The following is an 8,888-nucleotide window of genomic DNA, read 5'->3' as shown; positions in this document are numbered from 1 at the left end:
CTCATCTACAGACACCAGATAAATCAGACGGCTTGTTGTTCCCTCAGAAATCTCATGGTGCTGCCACAACCACAAGGGATTATGGGTAGGTGCATGCAAATAAGGTCAACAATAATCACCTTTGCCTCCCTGCATGCAAATAAGGTCAACTTCAGTGGGTGGTCGCACCAACATTGGGAGTGACATATTTGAAAGCCATAGAAAAGCTTCAGGTTAATGTGTGCCTCTTAATTTAAGCAATTTTGAGTAAAATGCTTAAGGGGCTTTTTATAAATCCTTTAAGAATACATGTGTTTGTTGGGAATTGAAGGACAAACCTCTTAGAAAGCAGTGAAGCTTACTGCTGTCCCACTAACACATCACAACGGCCCTGCTGCAAAGGTATGTTTGCTATGCATCACAAGAACATTCTGGTAGCATTTAAGGGGAGATCCTGTTTATGATCAGCTTAAAATAAGAAAGTGTAAGTGTTTTCCAAAACTCTATATAGGTATATGCCAGTAAAAAAAACAGTTGGTTGATGCCAGATCAAGACCCTGCAGGCGACCAATAGGCTCACTCGCACGGTCTTTTTAACTCCTGATTTCCGCTCCCTTTAACCCCTGCGATGCTGCGTTGGATAACGGGAGCAGAAATCCGTAGGTTAAAGGGCCGTGCAAGCGACCAATAGGCTCACTCACACGACCCCTTACCGCTAGTTGCTATGCAGAAAAAAAGAAAACCTGGGACCCTGCTGCAACAGTTAAAAGTCCGTGCCAGCGACCAACAAAGTCACCGGTACGGACATTTAACTTAGCATAATAACTTATTATAACTTTGGACAGAATGCTGCCCTCTGTTGGTTAGATATATTGAGTAGCTTAATAAGTTATTATGCTACTCAGTGTAAAACCAACAGAGGGCAGCATTCTGTCCGAAGATATATTAGCCATATGTGGCAGTGTGCTCATTTGCATTTATTAATTATTTAAATAAAATATATCCCCATGATCCGCTGGTCTCCCCGCTGCAGCAGTTAAATGTCCGCACTCGTGGACGTTAATTCTGTCGAACTTGCAAACTCTTTTTTTCGATTTATTTTGTTTTTTGTTGTTGTTGTATTATACCAGTACATGAAAGGATCATGGGAATATATTTTATTTGAATAAATGCAAATGACCACACTAGCATATATGGCTAATATATGTTCGGACAGAATGCTGCCCTCTGTTAGTTAGATACATTAAGTAGCATAATAACTTTGGATTCCAAGCATATGGAACAATGCTACTCAATGTATAACCAACAGAGGGCAGCATTCTGTCCGAACAGATATTAGCCATATGTGGCAGTGTGCTCATTTGCATTTATTCAAACAAATTATATTTCCATGATCCTTTCGTCTAACAGTTTAATACAAAAAACCCCCAAAATAAATAGAAAAAAAGAGTTTGCAAGTTCAACAGTGCGGACATTTAACTGTTGCAGCGGGGAGACCAGCGGATCATGGGAATATATTTTATTTAAATAATTAATAAATGAAAATGAACACTGCCACATATGGCTAATATATCTTCGGACAGAATGCTGCCCTCTGTTGGTTATACATTGAGTAGCATAATATTCTGCCCGAGAATATTAGCTATATATGGTAGTGTGCTCATTGGTCGCCAGCAGGAGGCCCCCTGCTGGCGACCAATAGAGTTGCTCATACGGACATTTAAACTCCTGGCGCCAGAGCTGCTGCGGTATGCGTTAACCCCGTATTAACCACTTAACCAGAAAAAAACAAAGAAAAAACGAACACGAAGAATGTCCACGAATATTCACCCGAAGAGAAGACAGAAACGGGCGAATATTCATGGAATACGAAGATTTTTTTTTTGCCAAAGACGAGCACGAAGACGAAGACGAAGAGCCCCCTGGTGCCCAAGTCTAGTAGAAATCAAAGCAGATATATGTAAATGGGTGCAGATTTATTAAGCGTTCATGAGGCAAGGATCAGATTTTACATCCTGTAGTGGAGGGTATTGGGAGCCAGTGGTGGAATTAGCATAATGGGGCAGCTGATGAAGAGAAATAAGATGAGAACATTACTTTGGTGGATATGTTTAGAAGGAATTGGACTGGTGAAAGGCAGGAATGGGGACCATTTATTACTGAGTATCAGAAGGATGAATTGGTATTTTAATAGTGTCTTGTGTGAGAAAAGGACCAATTCCAGAGATATTTTGTAGGGGGTAGTGGCAGGATTTGAGGTGCCGCTGGATGTGAAAGATGAAAGAGAGTCGACTGGAATGTAGCACCGTGGCAGTGAACTTGGACTGTTGGATAGACTGATGGACTCTCTATAGAGGGGAATAACTCGAATCTTGAGATGTTGAGCTTCAGGTGGTGGGATGTCATCTAGGATGCAACTTCAGTCAGACAGTTATGGATGTAAGTTTGAAAAGAGGAAGATAGAAAGTAAATTACTTTTTTTAGGTGGCTTTTTTTTTACTTTTGTGTATATTTTTTTATATTTGATGGTCCATTTCTTTGGGCTGAAATTTAGGTTCAATGGCTTTGCTGATCATTGCTAGATGGAACTGTGAACATATTAGAAAGGAGAATTCTGCCCAAACGACAATACAGTAAATAATTTAATATAATGTGACATATTTCCCATCCCATAGAAGACATTTTACTTATTTACTATTTTTTAACCTGCGGACACAGTTTTTAATGGCTTCCTTGATGTCATTGTTTCTCAAGCTGTAGATGATCGGGTTCATCATTGGAGTCAACACTGTATACATTAAGGATAAGACTTTGCTGACATTCAATGATTTTCCTTTGGCTGGAAGCATATAAATCCCAATCAGGGTCCCATAAAATATGGAGACTACAGTCAGGTGAGAGCTGCAGGTGGAGAAGGTTTTCCATCTTCCACTCTTGGAAGAAATCCTAAGAACAGCAAGGACAATATATGCATAGGAAACGACAATAACGAGCAGTGGAAAAACAGCCACCGGTATACTCAATACGAGAACTTCTATCTCAATAAACGTCGTATCTGAACACGAAAGATCAAGTATTGGAGCTAAATCACAAAAGAAATGGTCAATGGTATTTGGCCCACAAAAGTGAAGTTGAGTTATTGAGACTGTGTCAGTCAGCACCGCAAAAATGCTTGATAACCATGAGATGGTAACCAACGTACTGCGAAGCATAGAGTTCATCAGATAATTATAGCGTAGAGGGTAACAGATGGCCAGATATCTGTCGTAAGCCATTACAGACAAAATTAAGCATTCTGAAGTTTCTAAACTAGCAAAAAAGTAAAACTGAACAATGCACCTCGAAAAGGACATAGTCCCTCCGCCATGCCATATAAGCCACAGGGCTTCAGGAATAATATTTATTGTCAGAAATATGTCACATAGGGACAGGTGTGTAAGGAAGAAGTACATCGGAGAATGTAAAGCCTTGTTGGATACAACCAACCATATGATAAGAAGGTTTCCAGATAACGTTACAAGATGGAAAATCAGAAGTAAAAGAAAGACGGGTATCTTGAAGCTTTGAAGACCTCGAAATCCAAGGAGAATGAACTCGGTGACTGTGGTCTGGTTCTTCCCAAAGATTACCCGCAGAGATGTTTTTCTCATTTCATGGAAGACTGGAATATATAATTATCGATCAACTAGTGAATTATTATTATTAATTATTACTATTATTATTATTAGTGGTATTCACAAGGACATATAAACCTCTTACCATGGATTATCATCACAGTATAAAAATATTTGTACGAGGTTACCATGTATTGAAATGATTAAAGGGCTATTCTAGCTCCTCTGCTGAATTTAATAATAATTATTATTAATAACAATATTTTTGACGAGGACTAACTCATCCTAAGGAAACACTGTGCCTACATGTCACCATCATGTATGCATTATGTATATATATATATATATATGTTAATGTGTCTATAAACCAATTATATTTTGCTAATCATATACAGCTTTTTTGTATAAATAATAAAATTCACACATCTTACTCTACTTAAAGTATTACTTTTTCAAACCAAGGAAAAGCTTTGTTACAAATTGAATTATAATTAGAGATATTTGAGCTATTTAGAAGTAAGTACAGTACATAATAAATGTTTTCTGTGGCCATCCACTACAGGGCAGATAATAGATATCATCACTGACAATACCGAGTCACCCACCTGTATTTGTGCAAACAAGGGACATCCAACAAATCAAACAGCTTCTATAAAGTCTTTCATGAATTCAATATAATTTTTATTACCCTTTTATTGGTTTGTCTAAATCTACATTTATCGTAAGAAGTGCTGCATAAATTGTTGAAAGAATTAAAAAAAAATAAAAAAAAATAAAATAAAATAAATAAATAATAAAGAAAATAAAAGATAATAATAAAATAATAATAATAAAAAAAATAAAATAATAATAATCTGATAATCAAGGTATAAGAAAAAAATATTAATCACAATATTTACCAGACATTACAATGATGAGTTTTATATTTAACAATATTGTTTTGAACTAAAAAATATGGTAAAAATTTGTTATCTTACTTACAAGGCTGCTCCGAAGAGATAGTTCGGTTTGTCCAGATGTCAGCTCAATGCGGCTCTAGCAGATATGTCTTATATTATTTCATGGAAATGGACTGGATGGAACTTTCATGGGAACCACAGAAACCTGAAATAGCCAAAAACACCCAACAGAATCTTATTCACTTAAAAGAAGTAAAGGATGAGATGTTTGATCCTTATTTATAAGATGTTCCAAAGAGCATTTTCCCACATCTACTGACTTTCAAAATCTGTTGAGAATAACGTGAGATTCCCTAAAGTGTAGTGACTAACACAAGGAGAGACAGGATACAGTTACAATAATAATAATAATAATAATAATAATAATAATAAATAATAATAATTGATAATTAATAATAAAAATCACAACATATACAGTACATATGGTGGAGAGGACCTGGTGGCAGTCATCTGCTTCTTTCTGGAGAAAGTGTTTTAGCTGTACGTATTTGATAAGCTTGTTAAGATAAGGCAGATACTAAAGTTGTGAAGTGATCACACCACCCTCAGGCTTCAGCTTAATGGCTGATGGGTACCAGTCGATGCACTGAATGTTTGAGGTCCCATATTGTAATCCACAAGAGAAAAACCATTGTAATCCACAGGAAGGCTTTTAAAGTGATCCACCAGATGTGCGCGGGGCTGAGTAACTGTTAATGGCAAAAGTAGATAGAATCAGTATAACAAGGAGAGATTATCATTAGACTTCGGCACCAGGTGGCTCTTCGTCTTCGGCAAAAAAAAAATCTTCGTATTCCGCGAATATTCGCCCGTTCCTGTCTTCTCTTCGGGCGAATATTCTTTTTTTTTTTTTTTTCCCGGTTATGGGGTTAATACAGGGTTAACGCGTACCGCAGCAGCTCTGGTGCCAGGAGTTTAAATGTCTGTATGAGCAACTCTATTGGTCGCCAGCAGGGGGCCTCCTGGTGGCGACCAATGAGCACACTGCCACATATGGCTAATATATTCTCAAAACGCTAGCATCCCCTCTACAGTTAAGCTTAAATTTTCTCTGATTTTAAGAACCCTGCTAAGAAGTTTTCATTTTTAGCTCCTTCCCAATAATCTTAATTTCTAACATTTGTGAAATGATGGGATTTTCGTGAAATTAGTTGGTGTTTTTTTTAAATGATGTGCAGCATGCATGACAAAAAGAACTCTACACAAAACATGTTCCTGCCTGGTTTCGAACCAGGAAGCAAAAGTTTATGCAAATGCAAACATGGTTTAAAAAAACCCCAAAACAACTCAATGTGTGCTACCTTTGCAAGAAATGCAGGTGGGGTTTTAAATTCATAATATAATAGATTTTTCTGCTCGGTTTCGAAAGGAAGACCTTTCGCGTGTGAGGCGAACGCGATAACCACCACACTACAGAAACAAATGGCGAAAAGCTCTCCCCGGACTGTGAGAAAAGGAAAAGCCTACAACACCTGGTATTCCCAGGCAGTCATCCATTCAGGTACTAACCAGGCCCAACCCTACTTAGCTTCCGAAATCAGACAAGATGGGTCGCGTTCAGGGTGGTATGGCAGTGTTTTGTTTTACGCCTCTTCTTCTGTTGCTGCTGCTGCTTGTGACACAAAGCCCTGGGACAGGACAGGGAAGGTGAGAAGGTGAGAAGGTGAGAAGGTTCAAATAAGGGCTTAAAGCTTTGATGATGAGCAAGAAACACATAGTAACATAGTAACATAGTTCATAAGGTTGAAAAAAGACCAAAGTCCATCAAGTTCAACCTATATACATATTGTGTCCCTACATGGCGAAAAGCTCTCCCCGGACTGTGAGAAAAGAAAAAGCCTACAACACCTGGTATTCCCAGGCGGTCTCCCATCCAGGTACTAACCAGTAGACTTGGGCACCAGGGGGCTCTTCGTGTTCGTCTTCGTGCTCGTCTTCGTAAAAAAAAAAATCTTCGTATTCCGCGAATATTCGCCCGTTCCTGTCTTCTCTTCGGGCGAATATTCGTTTTTTCTTCGTTTTTTCCGGTTAAGGGGTTAATACGGGGTTAACGCGTACCGCAGCAGCTCTGGTGCCAGTAGTTTAAATGTGCGTATCAGCAACTCTATTGGTCGCCAGCAGGGGGCCTCCTGCTGGGGACCAATGAGCTCACTATCATATATATAGCTAATATATTCTCGGGCAGAATATTATGCTACTCAGAGTAAAACCAACAGAGGGCAGCATTCTGTCCGAAGATATATTAGCCATATGTGGCGGTGTGTTCATTTTCATCTATTAATTATTTAAATAAAATATAGTCTCATGATCCGCTGGTCTCACCGCTGCAACAGTTAAATGTCCGCACTCGCAGACATAAATTCTGTGGAACTTGCAAACTCTTTTTTTCTATTTATTTTGGGGGTTTTTTGTATTAAACCATTACACGAAAGGATCATGGGAATATATTTTATTTGAATAAATGCAAATGAGCACACTGCCACATATGGCTAATGTATCTTCGGACAGAATGCTGCCCTCTGTTGGTTTTACATTAAGTAGCATAATAACTGGATTTCTTTCAAGCATATGGAACAATGCTACGTAATGTAACACCAACAGAGGGCAGCATTCTGTCCGAACATATATTAGCCATCTGTGGCAGTGAGCTCATTTGCATTTATTCAAATAAAATATATTCCCATGATCCTTTCGTGTAATGGTTTAATACAAAAAAACCCCAAAATAAATAGAAAAAAAGAGTTTGCAAGTTCGACAGAATTAATGTCCGCGAGTGTGGACATTTAACTGTTGCAGCGGGGAGACCAGAGGATCATGGGGATATATTTTATTTAAATAATTAATAAATGAAAATGAACACACTGCCACATATGGCTAATATATCTTCGGACAGAATGCTGCCCTCTGTTGGTTTTACACTGAGTAGCATAATAACTTTGGATTTCAAGCATATGCTACTTAATGTAAAACCAACAGAGGGCAGCATTCTGTCCAAAGTTATAGTAAGTTATTTATGCTAAGTTAAATGTCCGTACCGGCGACTTTGTTGGTCGCTGGCACTGACATTTAACTGATACAGCGGGGAGACCACTGGTGTCCTTGCTGTGTCAGTTAAATGTCCGTACCGGCGACTTTGTTGGTTGCTGGCACGGACTTTTAACTGTTGCAGCAGGGTCCCAGGTTGATTTTTTTTTCTGCCTAGCAACTAGTGGTAAGGGGCCGTGCGAGTGAGCCTATTGGTCGCTTGCACAGCCCTTTACCCTACGGATTTCTGCTCCCGTTATCCTGCCCTGTAACCCCTGACGACGAACCTGCGGATTTCCACTTCAGTCAACTCCCGCGATGCCGTGAAGATAAGGTAAGTTAGATGGGGAAGGGACCGGGGAGAATAATAGACGAAGGCGAAGATTCTTCGTGTGCGAGTCTTTGTCTTTGCCTACGTTTTACCGGCACTGCCTTCTCTTCTTCATGTCTTCGGAACGAACACGAAAACGCACTCTTCGTGTTCGTTTTCATGTTCGCCCGAAGACGAATGCACAAGTCTACTAACCAGGCCCAACCCTGCTTAGCTTCCAAGAGCCGACAAGATCGGGCGCTTTCAGGGTGGTACGGCAAAGGCGTGAGAGTGTTTTGTTTTACGCCTTTTCTTCTGTTGCTGCTGCTGCTTGTCACACAAAGAGAATTATAAGCCCTGGGACAGGACAAAGAAGGTGAGAAGGTGAGAAGGTGAGAAGGTTCAAATAAGGGCTTAAAGCTTTGATGATGAGCAAGAAACATGGCAAAAAGCTCTCCCTGGACTGTGAGAAAAGAAAAAGCCTACAACACCTGGTATTCCCAGGCAGTCTCCCATCCAGGTACTAACCAGGCCCAAACCTGCTTAGCTTCCAAGATCAGATGAGATCAGGCACTTCCAGGGTGGTATGGCCGTAGGCATGAAAGTCTTTTGTTTTACTTGTCTTCTTCTGTTGCTGCTGCTGCTTGTCGTCACACAAAGAGAATTATAAGCCCTGGGACAGGACAGAGAAGGTGAGAAGGTGAGAAGGTTCAAATAAGAGCTTAAAGCTTTGATGATGAGCAAGAAACACATGGCAAAAAGCTCTCCCAGTCGTTCCCTTTCCTCATCATTGCTGATGCTTGAAGCCATCATAGATTATAGCACAAAATAATAATAAAAAATAAAAATTGCATTACACATGTATGGTATAATATATGTTACCTAACTCTCATTACACTCAATTCCAACAAATGTGTATCTATAGCTACCTGTATTAATTATACTTTTTTTTAACCGAAATATGGAATATCGTTTATAATGATATTAAAAATCCATAAATAT

The 8,888-nt window shown here is 39.2% G+C and overlaps 1 non-coding gene across 1 annotated transcript; it reads right to left on the bottom strand.

Moving 5' to 3' along the window:
• Positions 1-8,365: 8,365 nt before the first annotated feature.
• LOC149276284 (5S ribosomal RNA) lies at positions 8,366-8,484 on the bottom strand. The gene has a single exon (XR_016279351.1). It is a non-coding gene; the product is annotated as a 5S ribosomal RNA (ribosomal RNA).
• Between the last annotated feature and the right edge of the window lie 404 nt (positions 8,485-8,888).

Source organism: Sceloporus occidentalis, unplaced genomic scaffold (genome assembly GCF_023333645.1).
Source record: "Sceloporus occidentalis isolate IW3139 unplaced genomic scaffold, rSceOcc1.0.p SCAF_242, whole genome shotgun sequence".
NCBI classification, from domain to species: Eukaryota; Metazoa; Chordata; class Lepidosauria; order Squamata; family Phrynosomatidae; genus Sceloporus; species Sceloporus occidentalis.
This window is presented reverse-complemented; position numbering and strand designations above follow the sequence as displayed.